Source organism: Salmo salar, chromosome 05 (genome assembly GCF_965601325.2).
Source record: "Salmo salar chromosome 05, fSalSal1, whole genome shotgun sequence".
NCBI classification, from domain to species: domain Eukaryota; kingdom Metazoa; phylum Chordata; class Actinopteri; order Salmoniformes; family Salmonidae; genus Salmo; species Salmo salar.
This window is the reverse complement of record NC_138295.1, coordinates 24972979-24994385: the sequence shown is the minus strand read 5'-3', so window position 1 is coordinate 24994385 and position 21407 is coordinate 24972979. Positions and strand designations below refer to the sequence as shown.

At 43.0% G+C, this 21407-nt stretch overlaps 1 protein-coding gene across 5 annotated transcripts in view; it reads left to right on the top strand.

Annotated features, from left to right (window-relative positions):
• elf1 (E74-like ETS transcription factor 1) overlaps positions 1-21407 on the top strand; it is a 76336-nt gene that overhangs the window by 15856 nt on the left and 39073 nt on the right. For 2 of the 5 annotated variants that reach the window (XM_045717994.2, XM_014199074.3), the window contains exon 1: positions 3446-3747. The exons of 2 other annotated variants lie outside the window; for them this stretch is intronic. The gene's annotated coding sequence lies outside the window, so the exon portion shown is untranslated. Of the gene's footprint in view, positions 1-3445; positions 3748-18105; positions 18283-21407 lie in introns of those variants that run through there. One more of the 5 variants, XM_082975104.1, reaches the window with a different exon arrangement.

Genomic DNA, 21407 nt, shown 5'->3' with positions numbered 1-21407 from the left:
CTATAAAGTAAAGGTGTGTCTCTTCACTTAGTCAGCGAGGTCACATGGTTGAGTTCTGCAAATATCAAGGTTGCAGCTCTCTCTCTAACCCTCCACAAGGGTAGGGTACGAGAGAGCCTTTTTATGTCTTCCCTTGATGGCCGTTTTGGCTTACTTTTACCCCAAAATGGTTTGTTTGGACTTTGAAACTTTTTATTTCATTTGTAGCTTTTCTGTTTGTTGCTTTTCTCCTATGCCCTTTCTGTATCCATCTATTTCAAGTCCTTTATTAAATGATTGTGCTCGTTTAGTCACTTAAATATAAAATATGGCACACATCTCTTTCACACGCTAATAAGAAAACAAACACTAACAGGCTTGATATTGTGGCCCCATATCAACCTTTGATACTTTTCTCCCCTCCAAGGCGAAAGTACAGCTCGATCCTAGATTTGGTCCATGTAATAATGGCCTACAGCTGAACTTTGAGGAAAATTACCACCAGAGACAGTGACAGCGACCCATAAGTCCTCTAAGTTGTAGAGATGGAATGTCATAGTTTCTGAGGCCTATATCCGCCGAGCTGTCATCTTATTCCCTCTGCAGATAAAAGGGACTGCAGTGGGGGATGATGTGGTCTTTAGCATGGGCACTGGCAGAAAGTGGAACAAAATGTGCTCCTTAGTATTCCTTACTGAAACAGCTGTGGAGGATAATGGAGTGCTGCTATCTGTGTCAACCAGGAGTGTCTATTGAACCTGCCCTCTCATCTGTTTGCTTTTCTCTCCTTTTGACAGACATTTTTGTCAGCAAAGTCAATGATCCTGCCACCCGTTACTAGTGTGTTGATTTGTTTTTTGCAAATGACTGCAATTAACAGCCGATTAAAAGGCGAGGCAATTTTCTGCTCTCTGAACTGGGGTCTTTGTTGGGGGGCTGTTAAAAGGAAACGGAGAGCTGGGACTCCCAGAAGTACTTCAGATACCAATCAAAGCTGTAGTATCAAGCCCCAGGAAAAGCGATGTTGCCATCAAAAAGCCTTATTGAAAAGGTTCTTGTGGACCCGTGGGAGAAAAAAAATCTTAAATACACTGGCCATGTGGTCTGAATATACTGCCATTCTGCCTCTCCTCACCAGAAAGAGCCACACAACCAGGCTCTGAGAAAAAAACATGCACCACCACACACTATTTACGAGTAAATAATCAGCACATCCACACTATTTACTGGTCAATAATCAGCACATCCACACTATTTATGAGTAAATAATCAGCACATCCACACTATTTACTGGTCAATAATCAGCACATCCACACTATTTACTGGTCAATAATCAGCACATCCACACTATTTACTGGTCAATAATCAGCACATCCACACTATTTACGAGTAAATAATCAGCACATCCACACTATTTACTGGTCAATAATCAGCACATCCACACTATTTACTGGTCAATAATCAGCACATCCACACTATTTACTGGTCAATAATCAGCACATCCACACTATTTACTGGTCAATAATCAGCACATCCACACTATTTACTGGTCAATAATCAGCACATCCACACTATTTACTGGTCAATAATCAGCACATCCACACTATTTACTGGTCAATAATCAGCACATCCACACTATTTACTGGTCAATAATCAGCACATCCACACTATTTACAGGTCAATAATCAGCACATCCACACTATGAATGAATTACATGTGTGTGTGTGTGCGTGCGTGTGTGGTCTTGTGTGTGACTTGGTGTGTATAAATGTGTTACCATCTAACAACCCTGGGTCTTTAAGACTGGAGTCAGACGGTATAGAGGACTAGAGGGCTGCTTGGACTTCTCCTGAATGCATCTGATCTTGGGCTGTGTAGTGGACACGCAGTATTTCCAGGGGCAGTGATAAATGGGGGTTGTTTGGTTTATTTGCTCTGTTCGAAGCAATTTCTCTCTTCTGTGCCGAAGTGGTCCTAACCTGGGCCAGCCTGAGTAAAAACTGCCATTCCAGATTGGTCTCAGATTGGGGTTAGTGAAAAGGTGACCACATCAAATGCAACTCCTTTTACTGAAGATGTAGCTGAGATGTCACACACACACACACACACATACTATACACACCAGTGGAGGTTGATGGGAGGAGCTTTAGGACGATAGGCTCATTGTAACGGCTGGAATGGAATAAATGGAACGGTATCAAACAGATAAAACATATGGAAACCACATTTGACTCCATTCCATTTATTCCATTCCAGCCATTACAATGAGCCTGTCCTCCTATAGCTTCTCCCACCAGCCTTCACTGACACACACACACACACACACACACACACAGCTACGCCACAGAACTACTCAGCTTCCTGTTTGTTAGTCGAATTGTGTCTGATAAAGATGCTATCTAAAGACACGTGACGTAACAGCCCTGAACACAGGATGAGGTGGGGGATGGTGGTGCCCCAGTGGCAGATTTACATTAATTGGCTCTTCAGGCCTTTTCAGCTGAATGAGCAGGTGTGTGTTTGTGTCTTTGTCTCTGTCTGTGTGTGAACACGAGTATGCGCATTACCAGGCAAACAGGAGAAGCTAACATGGAGAATCCTGCTCTTGGAATAGTAATACATCCAGTGTTGGCTGTGACAGCTGTACACCTGTTAGCTCGTGTTTGATTGAGTTGGTTGCTTACGGGGGAGCATGTGATGAGAGCTGCAGACAGTATGGCCACTCATATACATCAGCAGAATATCATCCAGGTGGGGTTTAGGGGGGAGGAGGGGGGTCTATAGAACCACCTGTGCTGAGGCATTAGCTAAGACCAGTAGCCTGCCTTTGATGTCAAAGTGCGGTCAGTTGAGACCTCTTTGGTCTTTATAGCCCACTATTCTTGTGCCTCCCACTAAAGTCACATATAAAGCTGGTTTTATGGGGCCTCTGTTGGCTCAAGAGCCACTCCTCTGGATTTACCTCTGACGGTCTCTTTTGCTTTACCTTAATGACCTCACACCTCACAACCCTCTAATGAAAGCTTAATGATTAAAATTTGCCTGTATTCTTCTCTGACACATTTTTACAATCCAGTGTTTCTCAAGTCTTCCATTTACTGATTTTAACCACCAAGACGAGACTGCTCTATAGTACTCGGTCAAAGTCCAAGTGTCCTCAACCAATTGTAAACTGAACTATGTATTTACAGCACCCAGCACTCCTCCGCAGAAGAAACCAGTCTGTTGTCTTTCACATTGCTCAAGTTGTGGCCTGCTGGTTGGTCTGTCCCGCTCTCCCCCCCCCCACATCCAACCCACAGCCAATCCCCAACACCTGCCGCGACTCACCTGAAAGGATTTGCATACAGGGCCCACCCTGGTTCGTGATTGGCCAGGTGCAGCCACACTGCCTGAGGACTCCCCCACCAATGGCTGTCCTGCTTTGTGACTCACAGGGAGAGCCAGGGCATGTTGCTTCACTACACTTCTCCTTTTTTTTTTTTTTTTTTTTACATTTTCAATAGCAGCCATTGCCTCGCTTTCTCTTCTTCTCCTTTTCAGTTTAGTGTTATCGCTGTGAGTGGGAGAGGTAGAGGGCAGGTCAGTGTTCCACACCTCCTGTACCGCGCTGGGTCCCGCTGCTCTCTGGAGGCACACCCTTACTTGGATTATTTTTCTTCATTGCAGTTGTCTCGGTTTTCCCCCCCGTGTTTTTTAAGTCATTCAGATCTGTCACTTGTTCTACTGTTAACATGGAATTCGACACATAAGCCCTGTGTCTTTGAGGTTAGTGACTGCAGTTTTTCTGTGAATTTGTCTCTATTTTGCTTCTTTATGGGTGAATGGTTGGTTCAAACCAAATAGAGTTGTTTATATGGGTCATGTATTTAACATTGTATGTGTTCCTCATTTGTTTTTCTAGATTTGCGAATGAGTCATGAGAAAAGCAGAAGTACGACTTGCACAAATATAAATCGAGAAACAAGAGTTCATGTTGATACAATTAAAGACATTCTCCAGTACTTTTGTATACTTTATAGCCAGTAGTTCTGAAAGTATCTCCCATGAGCCAAAAGTGCCTCACGAAAATGGTGTACTACGTGATATGTGCACCACGTCATCTCTCTATCTATCTGGCGAGGGGCTGAAGCTCATTGGCTGAAACTAATTGCTAGTTAGTTTGTCATTGTCACATGTCATCGTTGTTGTTTTGCTTAAGAGTCATTGCCATATATGGCGTGCATTAGCAAGAGAGGGAACTGTAACCATGCCCCCTGATCCAGAGTCCAAGCCCCGTTACCAAGCCCCCTGACCCCAAGACCAAGCCCCCTGATCCCGAGACCAACCCCACTGACCCCGAGACCAAGCCCCCTGACCAACCCCCCCTGACCCCGAGACCAAGCCCCCTGATCTAGCCCCCCCGAGACCAAGCCCCCTGACCAACCCCCCCTGACCCCGAGACCAAGCCCCCTGACCAACCCCCTGACCCCGAGACCAAGCCCCCTGACCAAGCCCACGTGAGCGTTTACAGTTGGTCATGGTGTAGAAATACTTGTAATTCTCTTTCATGGCAACTCAGTAGACCATAGGCCATAAATCTCAAAAGGTTATATTATCTTTTTGCTAACTCTGCTTTGGCCCGACGCTAGCCTACCTCTAAAATAATAAGTCATTAATTAAATAGTATCTAGATTCTAGAATGTGCTTCTCCCCACACCCTGTTGCATGGTCAGGTAAGGTTCTGTTTGATTTCAGGCTTGCTTATCAGGACCTGATCAGGCCACCGGAGCCCTGCATGAATGTTGATCTTCCTGTAAGGCAGAGGAGGATCAGCAGGTATTCGTTGCGACTCATAGTGGATGACAAACAAACTGGTGTTTGTTTGTCTCCTAAGCAGTTCACATCTCAACATGCTATTCTCACGTTAATGGTTTTTGTAGAGTTTTGGCGTGCCTAGTTGTGGTAGGTTTCTGTTGCTAAAAGTTGCAGCAGAGATAAAATCATGGTTCCTGTTTCACCAGAAACATGCTCTGCACTGACAAACTTTATTGAGGTTGGCAGTTAAAAATGTCTCTGAAAACACTCAAAACAAAGTGACCCCATAGTTTTTGTTGTATAGATCCTTTTGACCTCGAAAGACCCAAAATAAAGCAGTTTCATTCAATGTTGGCTCAATGATCTCCTCACATATCATTGGAGAAGCTTACACTCTGTCTTGTAAACCTAGTGATACTGTATTAAATCAGCCCTCTGTGGTTGTTAGTTATGAGGTCACTGTTTAGGTCAGCAGGGCCTACACCTGGAAAATGTTGCATTCAACCAGTGCTTTACACACTTTTAATATCATGAGTCAATAACCCAGTTGAAATATTGGTGAATTGCTCAGTTGTACCCCATAGCGATTCCCAGTTTGCATCTGAGCTAACTTTGTAATCATGCTTCATGCCCACCCTGGCCTCTTGATTTGGCTTGTAAATGAGGCACAGTACCTGAGGTTTGGCCATGAAGTGAGAGAAACACAACACTCCCATTGTTGACCTATTGAGTGGCTGTAGAGGGGCCTAGTTTCTGTCACAAGGGAGGGAGCGGCAGAGAGGTGAAGAGAGGGAGGAACGGAGGGAGGGCAGCAGTAGTATCAGGTTGGCTCCTCACACAATATAGAGTCAACAAGTCTTAGCCTGTAATTAGATCATTTGGCCTGGCCGAGGAGGAGGAGTAGGGGTGGATTTAATCAGCCCAGGCTTGACATGCCCTCATATGGAACAGTACAGGGTTGGGTCTGTTCTGGCTCACATTTTCTCCCTTCACAATCCAGTCTGTAGTTGACATTGAATGACAGAGGGCGGCAGTTTGTTCAAGCTGTTTCGCGGTTGATGGGTAAATAAGCAGATTCTGTGGCCTGCTGGCTTGTCAGTTGTGTTGCTATGACACATTAACAAAAAAAATGTTCTCATATCGATGGTGCTTTCAAGACAACTGGGAACTCGGGGGGGGGGGGAAATAAGGTAAAATCATGACGTCAGTAATCTTCAGTCAGAGCTCTAGAAAGATGCCAGAGTTCCCGACTTGGAATTCCGAGTTGGATGACCGTTCCAAATTATTTTTCCCAGTCGGTGCTCGTTTTTTCCCCCAGAGTTCCCAGTTGTCTTGAACCCACTGAAGTCGGAAGTCAGAGATTTCCCGAGTTTCCAGTTTTTATTTTACACGGCATGTATCTCAGGTGATCTCTGGTAACGGGTGACATGATCTCAGGTAACGGCAGTGACAGGAACCTGTTTGGGTGGGTAATTCTAGGTTAGGTTGTGGTCCCCTTCTTTCTTTTGTTATTAGGGGCTTTCACACACATCTGAGGCCTGAGTGATGGGAAAATTGGCTGTAACAAGTCACAATGTGCTCGAGGTGATCTGAATTCTACACCTCTGGTTTGAAACTCTGCCCCATCTTTATTGTGGGGAATGCTGCAGGCTCAAGCTAGCCAGAGACCGATGGAGACATACATGGACCCATTCAGTATCAATAGCCTTCATGCTGATGGAAAAAGTGGTATACAGTAACTATGTGTTTAACTGTTCATTGTCACAATTGTGTGTAGAGAAGGACCAAGGCGCAGCGTGCTCCGAGTTCCACATTTTATTTTAGTGAAACGTTACAACCACCAAAAAAAAAAAGAAACAACCAACAAACCGTGACGACAGAGGTGCTACATGCACTGACTCAAGATCCCACAAACAACAGGTGGGAAAAGGCTGCCTAAATATGATCCCCAATCAGAGACAACAAGATACAGCTGCCTCTGATTAGGAACCATATCAGGCCAACATAGAAATACAAAACTAGAGTACCCACCCTAGTCACACCCTGACCTAACCAAAATAGAGAATAAAAATAATCTCTAAGGTTAGGGCGTGACAGTTCATTCTAAAAGTGCAGGGATCCCAAGTGGCGCAGCGGTCTAAGGCACTGCATCTCAGTGCAAGAGGTTCAGGTACAGTCCCTGGTTCAAATCCAGGCTGTATCACATCTAGCCATGATTGGGAGTCCCATAGGGTGCCGCACAATTGGCCCAGCATCGTCCGGGTTTGGCCGGGGTAGGCCGTCATTGTAAATAAGAATTTGTTCTTAACTGACTTGCCTAGTTAAATAAAGGTAACATTAAAAAAATGGTGGCAATGGTCACATTTGAAAGATCTAGTGCGCTGTGTTGCCTGGCTGAGGTTCCTTTGTGTTGATCCAGAGGTGGATTTGCATCGCGTTTCCATACTTGTCTCTCCATTTCCATTGAGTAAAGCGCAGCTCTCCCAATGTTGCAACTGTCTGAGACGCACACAAACAAGTTGAGACTCGCAAGCCATTGTTCTGAGGTACAGGGGGAACCAGAAATGCAAGCTGGGTGTCTCAATACTGGAAGCAGGAACATAGGGCAAGATTTCTGCTCACACCAGAATCGGAAAACCTGAAAAAGGAGATGATGATGCTGATGTGATCTTGTTAGCTCACATAGAGCAGTGACCTATCTCTAAAGAGCCAAAATTGAGCTATGCCAAGAGTGTGCAAAGAAACTCAAATATAAAATACATTTTGATGTATTCATTATTATTCTACAATGTAGAAAATAGTAAAAATAAAGAAAAACCCTGGAATGAGTAGGTGTGTCCAAACTTTTGACTGGTACTGTATGTCACTGATCAGTTCCATCTGGTTAACATTTAGCTCCACATTACTAATTATTTTAACTGGCACAGGCCATTCAGTATTTGGATTCAAGTCACTGTTAAAGACATACACTGGTACTTTGGTGACTGAGAAAGTTTTTTTTTGAACTTTCAACTTGGGCTGGATGTGTCAATGTGTAGATTATGCATGTATGAACTATGAGCAGAATGACTGTCTTACTTCAATTAGCCAATTTTCCTGAAGATGTGCCATGCCATTTTCCCTACCTTTCCCCCCACGCGGGCCAGCCCCCTAGCAATTCGAGTTCTAGCCAATGAGCTTCAGCCCCTCGCATTTGAGTGACCGTTAGCAAGGGGCCTGCCCAGCGTTATCCAATGAGGTTGCAGAGCGGGCATAACGGCTCAGTGGACACAGCAAAAAGAGAGAAAGCAATGACGTGGTGTACCTATCTGTACATATGCGACGTAGTAAGCGATTTTCGGGGAACACTTTTGGCTCGTGAGTGCTACTTTCAGAAATACTGGCTAAAAAGTATACAAATGTACCGGAGAATCTTTTTAATATCTGCATGATTATCATCCTTAGTTCAAGTGACTTACAAAGAATCATGAGAGTTTTGGGGAATGCAAGCTAGTCAGTCTCTCAGGCTGGTTTGGTTTGTGAACTAGGGAGACCAAGACCATGTGACCACACATCTTACTCATGTTTGGGGGACACGCTCCCGTCTACCTCCCTAAGTCTCTTTGTCCTCAGCCTCACTGGATCATTAGCCACCTCTATTACCCTCCCCCCCCCCCATCCCTCCCTCCTTCCTTCCCACACTAGCCCTGTGGAGTGGGCAGCAGCTTGTTGTGGTAATAAAATAAGTCATTTTCCAGGGAAGAGAGTCGTTTGTGGTGAAAATCAGATCACACCTTCCTATTGATAACGCTCCCGGTTATTCAACATCAGGGCTGTGAGCTGAGGGTGCGGAATCTTTCCAACTCTGGGAGTAGGGTTGGTAGTGTCAAATCAAAATCATATTAAATGGTATTTGTCACATGCTTCGTAAACAACAGGTGTAGACTAACTGTGAAATGCAGAGGTAAAGATAAAACAAATAATTTGGAAATAGTGATACAAGCAATAAATACACAGTGAATAACAAATAACAATAACGAGTAAAAAATAACATGGCTATATACAGGGAGTACCAGTACCGAGTCGATGTGCAGGGGACGAGGTAATTGAGGTAGCTATGTACATATACAGCAACAGGGTGCCTTGGGTAATAGGAGTCATAGCAAGGCTAGTTACTGATATATCATGGAATTTCAATGGGATCCATCGTCTTGAAAAATAGTTAGTCAATATTAGGATTCTTTCTTAGAAAGGACATCTGGTGAAGTGAGTCAGCAGGATACTGCAGGAGTATGTTGCTTGTCTTTACAGATCAACCTTAACCCACTTCCCATTAAAACCTCAATGATTCAGTAGCGCCTCTTGCTATCTGTCTTGCTATGATATCTATCATGGAAACATCACATGTACGTGGGCGGCAAGAGACGGATTGTTTTTCTGAAATGTATAGGTTCAGTAATTGATGGCTTACTCATACAGACAACATGGCTGTTCTTGTTTAGTGAAGAGATGGTAGGTGGAATATTGACATTTCCACCAACTGACATCTCCAAAGAGCACAGTATAGTGCTGTGGCCTCTGCACATGCATATACAGCATCATGTTTCCAGCTGCATTGGTCCGGTCCCACCGTTCATGAGGTAACATGCCTCAAAAATACATGATAGTGCTTTAACTGCAGGACACATCAAGCCCAATACTACCACCTTCAAATGTCTGACCATCAACCAGTCATTTTAATCCAACTTCTTCTTCTTCTCCCTATGTAGTATCGCTATCATTTAATATCAACCGCCACATACTTCCACCTTCAATAGCATCAGCCATTCTAACTTAGGCACCGGGAGAACATTTTCATATTTTTCATGTGGTTTTCGGAGGTTTGGCTCCCAGACGCCGCAGCTGCACTGGTGTCTGTGGCTGGTCGGGAGTGGAGTGGGCCTCTGCATTCAGTGGTGTGGAAAACTGAGCCCTGCCTTTTTAAGCCTTCCATGACTCCAGGAACACAGACTTCTCCTGTGTCTGCTTTGCTCTGAGTCCTCAGTCAGACACATGCAAGGGCCCACAGTTAAGAGACTAGCTCAAAGCCTTGTCTGTCATCTTCCATAACTGCCCATGCCCCCCCCCCCCCCCCCCCCCCAATCTGTTGATAAGCAACTGCTTGCTAAGGTTACAGTTAGGCTAAGGTTTAGAATAAGAGTTAGAGCTAGGGTTAGGATTAATAGATAGTTTGTTGATATGTTACTGATTGTCCATCTGTAGATGCTCTTCAGACTATCGATACAGTTACATATCGCAATATTTGTATTTATTTATTTATTTTGCTAGGTAGTGTTAGCTAGCACTAGTCGACTGTACCTGCAGCAGAACTCTGGTATTTGTCGCCCTATAGCTTGTTCTCCATCTTCTTTTTAAATAGTGAGCCAACATGTTTTCAGCACTTTTATTTCACACCAAAGAGACACCCTCAGAACTTCTATCAAGTTCAAAGCCTAGTTCAAAAATAATTTGACAGTTGTGAATAGCATGAGAACAGTGTGAAGTAACAGACACATGGTGGCTGTTGGACTGATGTGAGAAACCATGGTACCACCATGAAATGAAACTATTTCCTGCATGCAGATTGGTCTGTAATGGGCAGGTTGATAACTAACAAAACGTGGGTCCTAAAGGTTGCAGCCAAGGATGGCACAGATATTTTGTACAAAGATAGTTCTATAGAATGTAACAGTGGAACATATGTTGATAAGTATGTACTCACAATGCAGTTAATTCATTTAGGAACTCCCACTGTACCCAACATTGACAAAGAAAACATGGCTAAAAATAATATGATGACCTAAGAAGCCTGCTCATATTTCTGTCTGAGAAGAGAAGCTAGAACTGCTCCTAAAATGATCCATGCTGCCCTGGCCATATCAAAGTTCAATGTTAATGCAGTCAGAAAATTGCATCAGAGGCTGGCTGGGAATGGCTTCCAGGGGATGAGTGTGAGTTTCCAGGCATTAAGCTCTTCCAAAGCAGCCGCACTAATACAGTAATGCAGCAGAGATCAGTCTGAATCGATACAGACTGATGTGAGAGGAGAGGGAGGATGACAGGGAATTAATGTTGTCTGTGGTTTGGAGCATGATGTACTACAGTACCCATAATGTCTGTTACCTCACCAATATGTGGTTTAACTGCATCTAGGACAGGTTAGTACATGCACGCATATTGTTATTCCTTAAATAACGTGCATTGGGATTGCCATGTGTGTTTTCAATAGTATGCATGTTTTATTCAGTTTATTTAAGCATTCTAGACCATTTGGATGACAAATTGGGTTAGATTCACTTAGGCTGCGTTTGCACAGGCCGGCCATTTCTGATCTTTTGCCCAATTATTGGCAAAGGAGCTGATCTGATTGGTCAAAAGACCAATTAGTGGAAAAAGAGCTCAGCATTGGGCTGCCTGTGTAAACTCAGCCTTAGATGCTCGGTGAAAGTGAAATCCGTCAAGTTTTTGAGTGTCACTTCAAAACCAATGTGATAATTTTTTTTCCCTTGGCAAATTGGCAATCAACTTCCACATGGGTCGAAACTTAGAGCAGCTTTGTCCCGTTTGACCTTGATCACTACCTGCTCTCTCAGGTCCTGCTCCTTAGTTACAGTGCCTTCGGAAAGTATTCAGACCCCTTGACCTTTTATACATTTTGTTACGTTACAGCCTTTTTCTAAAATGGATTAAATAAAATAAAAAACTCAAATCTACACACAATACCCCATAATGACAAAGTGAAAATATTTATATTTTTTTATTTAGCAAATGGATAAAAAAAGAGAAAAGAAATACCTTATTTACATAAGTATTTAGACTCTTTGCTATGAGACTCGAAATTGAGCTCAGGTGCATCCTGTTTCCATTGATCATCCTTGAGATGTTTCTACAACTTGATTGGAGTCCACCTGTGGTAAATTCCATTGATTGGACATGATTTGGAAAGGCACACACCTGTCTATAAGGTCCCACAGTTGACAGTGCATGTCAGAGCAACAACCAAGCCATGAGGTCGAGGGAATTGTCCCTAGAGCTCCGAGACAGGATTGTGTCGAGGCACAGATCTGGGGAAGGGTACTAAAAGATTTCTGCAGCATTGAAGGTCCCTAAGAACACAGTGGCCTTCATCATTCTTAAATGGAAGAAGTTTGGAACCACCAAGATTCTTCCTAGAGCTGGCCGCCCAGCCAAACTGAGAAATCGGGGGAGAAGGGCCTTGGTCAGGGAGGTGACCAAGAACCCGATGGTCACCCTGAAACAAGATTCTCTGGTCTGATGAAACCAAGATTGAACTCTTTGGCCTGAATGCCAAGCATCACTCTGGAGGAAACCTGGCACCATCCCTATGGTGAAGCATGGTGGAGGCAGCATCATGCTGTGGGGATGTTTTTCAGAGGCAGGGACTGGGAGACTACTCAGGATGGAGGCACAGATGAGTGGAGCAAAGTACAGAGAGATCCTTGATGAAAACCTGCTCCAGAGCACTCAGGACCTCAGACTGGGTCGAAGATTCACCTTCAAGCAGGACAACGACCCTAATCACAACCAAGACAACGCAGGAGTGTCTTCGGAACATGTCTCTGAATGTCCTTGAGTTGACCAGCCAGAGCCTGGACTTGAACCTGATCGAACATCTCTGGAGAGACATGAAAATAGCTGTGCAGCAACACTGTGCCAAGCTTGTAGCTTGTAGCGACATACCCTGTGCCAAACTTGTAGCATCATACCCAAGAAGACCCGAGGCTGTAATCGCTGCCAAAGGTGCTTCGACAATCACTGAGGAAAGGGTCTGAATACTTATGTAAATATGATATTTCCGTAATTAATAAATAAATTAGCAAACATTTCTAAAATCCTGTTTTTGCTTTGTCATTATGTGGTATTGTGTGCAGATTGATGAGGGAAAAAAACATTTAACCAATTTTAGAATAAGGCTGTAACCTAACAAAATGTGGAAAAAGTCAAGGGGTCTGAATACTTTCCGAAGGCACCGTATGTTCCATTGACGGCTTCAAATTGTTAAATTGAGTGTCTGCGCTCCCGTCACTGTGAAGGATGACATCATTTACATCATTATCCTCCACTCTCAGAAAGATTCGGTTTAAAAATTGATGCCAGTAAATTGATGCTTGAAAGTAGTGCGTACACTTCAGTTCATAATTTATTCCCTACCCACTCTGCTTAGTTCCTCACGTAGAGTAGGTCTTTGAGGGTTGTGTGACTGAAAGACTCATTCACTGCACTGTCAGTGTGTGTGTGTGTGTGTGTGTGTGTGTGTGTGTGTGTGTGTGTGTGTGTGTTGTGTCAGGGTTGGGATGCAGCCTGTGTTTTCTCAAACACACAACCCCTGCCAGTGACACACAACCCCCCCTCTTTCTCTCTCTCTTATCACAGAGCCTGCTCAACAAACCTTCTCCCTCTGCCCGTTCCTAAGCAACAGCCACTCCTTGTTTACCTATGCGTTTTTGCATTGTGATTCTCATCAAGAGAAGTCACAGGCACCCAGAGATGGCTGTCTGTTCCCTTTATTCAAAGTAGTGAAGGCTACCTTGTTTGTTAGACCCTACATGTATGTTGTGTGCGGATTGTGTAATATGTTTTCCACCTAGTATCATATACATGATCACTCAGCTTTAAAGTAGGCCTACTACGTTACTTTCACCTCCTATGGTTGAATAACAACAGGTCGCCATTCAACCCCTCTTATACAACAATGCTTGTCTGTCTCTATGGACATGTCGTTTATTGTCCTCCTCATCTCCTGCATCAATGCTGCACCTTCCCCTCTGCTATCATAAACAAACGTCCTGCTTTATAAAGTCTGGCCGGCGCTGCTTCACAAATATTGACCTGTACTGGCTCGTCTCCCTCTCTCCCACCTGCACCCAGCCTCACACAATACAATACTCTGCAATGAAAACCAAATTACAACATGGTCAAATGTGGAATTGAATGAATAGAACATGAAAAACCACAGCAATTTGATGGATGTCTATTCTATGATTTTGAGCAGAATCGGTGAATCCCAAACTACCCCCTCGCTCGGTGGGCCCTCAGTTATGTGTTGCTGACGAAACTCAGAGGGTGACTTCCAGAGTAGCGAGGGGATCAGTAAACCCATCAACTTCGGGTCACACTCCTGACTTGAAGCATGCAATTCATGTTCCCCTTTTAAATAATTAAACGAGAATGAAATTCAAATCCCCTATCGTTTTACCTCAGTAACTGTTAAACATGTAATTTGGGACGTATTCCATTTGTTTTATGTGTCAAGTCTCTAAATCAGACACAAACGCACTTGTCATATAATTAGGCACGCCTCTCAATTCTTTTGTAGGAAATTGTGCAAACTCCAAACATGTTGGGGTGTGTGTTGGGATAGCACTTCGCTCTGGAGCCTGCATCCTTGCTGGCTTGGTCGAAGTGGTTATTGGAGGGCTTAATTAGCACGTACACCCTTGATCATTTTCACTCCCTCAGTTTTGGGACACTTGTGCATATGGTGGCGGCGTGGGAAGGGTGTGACTTGGGATTCAGCCTTTGACTGCTCCTGATGTCACTGAATGCATAATGTGACCAAATTTGACATCATAAGTGGTGATTTCGTTACATGTTTTATGTGAAAGTCTTTCAAGGATGAAAAGCTTAATCATAACCTATACAATGACAGTGGCTCGACTTCAAGCAACATTATCCTAGAGCTCTTTCCTTCGCTTAACCCTTCCCCCAACGTCCTTCAGTTCTGACAACATGATGTGACAAAGACGACAAGGAAAAGCCAAGTGCAGAGACTAATCTTTACTACTACTGTAACACCTCAGGCATGCAATACCATACCAAACGTCACAGATGAATGAATGCCAAGTGAATTTTTGGGGGGCTGGTTAGTTTAGTAAGTAAATCATTTTTTCCAGTGGTGTAAAGTACTTAAGTAAAAATACTTTAGTACTACTTCAGTAGTTTTGGGGGTATCTGTACTTTACTATTTATATTTTTCACAACTTTAACTTTTACTTCACTACATTCCTATAGAAAATATTGTACATTTAACTTAATACATTTTCCCTGACAACCAAAGGTAATTGTTACATTTTCATTGCTTAGCAGGACCAGAAATTTGTGAAATTCACACACTTATCAAGAGAACACGTGGTCAACCCTACCGCCTATGGTCTGGCAGACTCATGAAACACAAATGCATCTTTTGTAAATAATGTCTGAGTGTTGGAGTGTGCTCCTGGCTATCCGTCAATTTTAAAAACAAGAAAATGGTGCTGTCTGCTTTGTATAATATAAGGAATTTTAAATAATTTATAATTTTACATCTACCTTTGATATATTTGAGAAATTACATTTACTTTTGATACTTAAGTATATTTTAAGCCAAATACTTTTAGACTTTTACTCAAGTAGTATTTTACTGGGTGACTTTCACTTTCACTTTTAGGAATGGGTACTCTTTCCACAGCTGATTTCCCCTCATGTCCCTCTGGGATGTGTCTGTTTGACATCATGGAGGAATGACTCATTCTTACAAACTTCTCATATTGAGACTGGGGTTGACTTGACACACACTTTTACAGGCTCTAAGATTAGATATATAATACTCTGGTAACCTGGCATTTCATTGTCTGAAGTCAAATAAAGTCATTAAGAAGAGGTGGTGTTCTCTCAGTTGTCTAGGGTGAGAGTGGTCCTGGCTGTCAAGGTTTTAGAGGGTATCAGAATGTAAGAGCTGATTTGCTGGTTGTTTAGCTGTTTACCGACAGCTCACGCTTAGTCTTAATTTTTAAATCTCTGCTAAAGCTGCAAATAGTAAGTTCACCACTTATTTGTGTGATTTCTAACTGAATTGACTCATCCACAGGAATTATGCCACAATTTTAGTTCCTCATGAGCTTACTCAATGCAGTACTATAGATGCATGCAAGTGATTTGTTTGAAGGGGCAATGTCTTTGAATTGATCATGTTTCAAATAAATACAAGAAATCTTGTGTATTTTTTCCAAAAAATGTATCAAATTAAGGGGACATAGGACATGTGCTCACTTCAGTTTCCCCCTGTTCTCAGTTTCACTGCCTCTGGATGCATGAAAAAAAGCCTGGTCCCTCACCCAAAGACAAGTAGCTTTTTTTATAGCATTTGACCCCAAAGCCTGCGAGAAGATTGAGGCCAATGAAGCAGAGTTAAGCTCCTCTTTCTTTAGGCATGCTGACTGTGTGTGTTGCTGACTTGCAGCATGCCTGAAGATGGGTGGACACACCAGCCTGCTTGTGTCCAAACCTGTTTTGGTATGTACCGCTCTGAGCAGCCAGGCCCCCACTCCCAGAAGGAGCCAAAGCCTCAGTGTTCTGATAGTGCTAAACGATTTGAGGGCACTATCTCAGTACAGACTTGGTATGCTATAATTTCTGCCTCAAGCAACTACTGGAGAAACAAAAGTATCTTGACTGCATTTTCCTCATCGTTTTTATAACAGCTGTCTATGGAACCATGGTTCTTAGGGTAAGCCTTGCAAACTGGCATGTCAGAAGTATTATCTGTTGGAAAATGCAGAGCAAAGTTTCAAGGTGCCTTGGTCTGGTCGTCTGGTGAGGTGAAAAAGCAGGAATCTCACGGTCAACTTTGTTTTCATTAAATGTCGTTGCTGCATGATTTAGTGTGTGAACTGTGAAGCATGGTGGGTGTGTGAACTGTGAAGCATGGTGGGTGTGCGCACTGTGAAGCATGGTGGGTGTGCGAACTGTGAAGCATGGTGGGTGTGTGAACTGTGAAGCATGGTGGGTGTGTGAACTGTGAAGCATGGTGGGTGTGTGAACTGTGAAGCATGGTGGGTGTGTGAACTGTGAAGCATGGTGGGTGTGTATACTGTGAAGCATGGTGGGTGTGTGAACTGTGAAGGATGGTGGGTGTGTGAACTGTGAAGCATGGTGGGTGTGTGAACTGTGAAGCATGGTGGGTGTGTGTACTGTGAAGCATGGTGGGTGTGTGTACTGTGAAGCATGGTGGGTGTGTGTACTGTGAAGCATGGTGGGTGTGTGTACTGTGAAGCATGGTGTTGTGCTGCTGGTATATTTTTCAGTTATTTTTTGTATCCGCCTGCCGACCTGTGCTGTGACATGTCGGTATTGGTATGAATGTAAACAGATCAGCGGTGGCCGTGTGTGTGTGTGTGTGTGTGTGTGTGTGTGTGTGTGTGTGTGTGTGTGTGTGTGTGTGTGTGTGTGTGTGTGTGTGTGTGTGTGTGTGTGTGTGTGTGTGTGTGTGTGTGTGTGTGTGTGTGTGTGTGTGTGTGTGTGTGTGTGTGACAGAGAGTTGGCAGGGGCGGTGGTATTTCACAATCACACATCTGCTACCATGGAGCATAGTTAAAAGAAAGTCCATCTGAGGGCCATTGGACTTGGAATTAGCTCCACAGGGCCATGTCCTAGCAGTAGTTTCCACTTAATTTTGACTTAAAGGGGTACTATGTTAGCGTTTAGGCAGCTGTTGCTTAGGAGATAGAGGGAGGTTTCTGTACAACTTTGGGATGCTGGATGGAGCTGAAAGTGGTTTTTGCTATTCCAGTCTGGTCATGTACCAAATTGTTACCTCACAGCAGCCAAAACAACGGGAGAGTCTTCAAAACAAAGCAATTCAAAAATTTCTGAGAGAGGAGAATTGTCAATGCACAGTAAGAGGCCGCTGAGCTGAGGCAGAGAGATGCATACTTTCATTGTCTCTGTCTTTTCCATTTCAACCCATTGTGTCACTCAAACACATAGGGTCCTAAAAGCCCAGAGAGAGACGTAACCAGCTAAAAACCACCCAGGCTCATATGACATATGTCAAAACCATCAGATATACACTTAACATCATACATAAACCTCAAACTTTCTTTTGACGTGCCTCGAGAAGTAGGGAACTAATTCTTGGACCAAGGACAAATGGAAAGATTCTTCAACAACGGAGTCATCTGTCTACACCCACATTTTGCAATCATGCTAGTTCACAACTGGATCCTGTTAATAGCTAATCATTTCACCTCAGTGTGCATGAACCAGGTTGGAGATGGGGTCAATGATGATGAACAAACAACAATCTCCCATGTGAGATTGGCATCGCTGCTCTTCAATATCATTCTTTGTTTTTGATCACAGATGACCAATAGGCGCCTATCCAGTTTCTGGATTCTAATCATTCTTGCTATTCTGTGAACAGGTAAAATGGCAGAATTGACATTTTAATGAGTAGCCTCTTGTAGCACTCATGTAGCTGCTAGCTTTACTCGAGATAGAAGGGGGCAGATGTATTTTTTTTCCCCTTTCTGCAATTTCCTGTCCTGTTTTCACAAGTCAAATGGCTCTTCCTATCTGTGGCATGTGGCCTGTTGCCACATAATAGAAACAGATTGCTGGTGGTGGGAGTAGTTCTGAAAAATGTTCTAAAGACCACACCATGACTATCATTCAGAATCCATGATTTGGACGGTGGGCTATTTTCCTCAGGTAAGATAGAAAATATTATGTTTGACCAATGCTTTACTGGCAGAACGTAGTGCGACAGGAGCTTGGTTCTTCTTAGAATTGGCGTAAAAGGGGCCAGCTTTGGTGGTGTGGTACGGTGTGGTGGGAGGCAACACCTTGCTCACGAACACATGGGGAAGGAAGGAAGGAACGGAAAGGGGTTACCTAGTCATGTTTCTGTGTGTGTCTATATGTTAGATATACGTGTGAGTTTTGGAATGGCAGGTATAGCATATCTAGGTTAACAAGAAGAGGTTCACTGTCACGCTGTGCAATCATACTGTTTTTCATATTTACAATTGAATACGGGCATTTTTAATACACTACTGTTCAAAACTTTGGGGTCACTTAGAAATGTCCTGCAAAACACCAGTCTCAACGTCAACAGTGAAGAGGAGACTCCGGGATGCTGGCATTCTAGGCAGAGTTGCAAAGAAAAAGCCATATCTCTGTCCAGTCAGGTGTTCTTTTGCCCGTCTTAATCTTTTCTTTTTATTGACCAGTCTGAGATATGGCTTTTTCTTTGCAACTCTGCCTAGAAGGCCAGCATCCCGGGGGGTTGCATATTCACTGTTGACATTGAGACAGGTGTTTTGCGGGTACTATTTAATGAAGCTGTCAGTTGAGGACTTGTGAGGTGTCTGTTTCTCAAACTAGACACTCTAATGTACTTGTCCTCTTGCTCAGTTGTGCACCGGGGCCTCCCACTCCTCTTTCTATTCTGGTTAGTGCCAGTTTGCAATGTTCTGTGAAAGGAGTAGGACACAGCGTTGTACAAGATCTTCAGTTTCTTGGCAATTTCTCACATGGAATAGCCTTAATTTCTCAGAACAAGAATAGAATGACGAGTTTCAGAAGAAAGGTCTTTGTTTCTGGCCATTTTGAGCCTGTAATTGAACCCACAAATGCTGATGCTCCAGATACTCAACTAGTCTAAAGAAGGCCAGTTTTATTACTTCTTTAATCAGTACAACAGTTTTCAGCTGTGCTAACATAATTGCAAAAGGGTTTTCTAATGATCAATTAGCCTTTTAAAATGATAAACTTGGATTAGCTAACACAACGTGCCATTGGAACACAGGAGTGATGGTTGCTGATAATGGGCCTCTGTACACCTATGTAGGTAGATATTCCATTAAAAATCAGCCGTTTCCAGCTACAATCGTAATTTACAACATTAACAATGTCTACACTGTATTTCTGATCAATTTGATGTTATTTTAATGGACAAAAAAAAAATGCTTTTCTTTCAAAAACAAAGACATTTCTAAGTGACCCCAAACTTTTGAACAGTAGTGTACATACAGTGGGGTCTGATATTATTGATAAAGATGAGCAATAAGGACTGTATAAACTAAGTAATCCTGAATGAATCATGAATAAAGATGAGTGGGAAAGTTACAGAGGGTTAAAGATCATACCCCAAAGACATGCTAACATCCCGTTATTGTAATGGTGAGAGGTTAGAATGTCTTGGGGGTATGATCTTTGACCCTCACTCATCATTATTCACGATCTATTCAGGATTATCCATAGTCATGGTAACATCCACATTAATGTAGAAGTGTTTAGAAACCTATTCTATTCTTATTTACAATAAAAGTTACTGCAAAATGACACATTACATGATTTACCATTTCATTTCTATTGGGCACAAAATTATCTTAAACACAACCAAAACGAACTGAAAATGCATCCAAAGGTTTATAGCGTCACAAGTTTGATGTAATCATTTTGTGCTCGGAATATGGGAACAAATACTAAACTTTTGAATACTTTATTGATAGGAATCTTTAAGAAAACATGTATTACTTGTTAAACAATATCTCTTTCTCTGAGCAATTGTATTAGAAAATAATATAATTTCCCCCCCAAAATGTTGTATACAATATAGCATAAAATATTATTTCTTTTATACAATCATTATTTCTAATTTTATCAAGGTTGTCAATAATTTCAGACCCCACAGTTCCTGAGTTTTGGACTTTGTAAGGCCACAGAGGAAGGGTAGAAACACGTCAAAGACCCAATGAGTTAGTTAGAAGCATGGAGGGGTAGTTGTGCAAAATAACATTTGACTCTTGCACTGAGAGAGGTTTTCTACTGAATGTGGTTTAACAGACAGGAAGTCGCTGAAACCCAGTGATGCATTTCCTGTCAGCGCAAGCTTCACAGGTCAGTTTGTGGCTGCTGTTTGTTTCTCTTCTCTCAATTATATTTTGCGCCTCTATTTTCAGTTTTCTACTCCCTCTTCTCTCTGTCCTCATGCATGGTATGCTCTGCCATGATAGGGAGGTGTGTGTGTGCCAATATATTTCCAAAGCATCAGGATATTTGTGTAGGCTACAAGTAAGCTACAATTAGTAATACAAAAAAAACATTCCTAGATTTGAATGATTTAACTCTCCCACATCCGTATGAAGACTCAATGCAGAAGTCATGTGAATTTTGGTAATCTATGATCAATAAATTAGATTATCATGCTCTAGACTCTACACACACAGCTGATCTGTCTGCTTAAAAAACATAGTAAATTACCATGCAAATGATCATGGTACTCATGTGGCTCTATGAGCTGTGAGGTAGCACTATGAGCTGTGTTGTCACATCAGAGGGCTAGCTATAGCTCTTCAGATTTAACCTTAGCGAGTTAGCACAAGCAGCACCAGTCTATTGCCACACACCACAGAATGCTATAGCTCTTCAGATTTAACCTTAGCGAGTTAGCACTAGCATAACCAGTCTGTATTGCCACACACCACAGAATGCTATAGCTCTTCAGATTTTACCTTCGCGAGTTAGCACTAGCAGCACCAGTCTGTATTGCCACACACCACAGAATGCTATAGCTCTTCGGGGTTGGCCTTAGTAAGTTAGCACTAGCAGCACCAGTCTGGGTGAGGGTGCTGCTGCCTGCAACCTTGTCCATATTAGCCCTTCTCTCACTCAGAGCCTGGGGCTGCAGTGGAATAGTACAAGGTTTACGAGAGATCAGATTAAATTCCATCTCTCCCACTGAAAGGCCTGTACTAGAGGTGACCTTTTTCTCTCCATCTTCATTTGGCCGTAGCACACCAGCCCACCTCCCTGTGCATTACTACAACAGA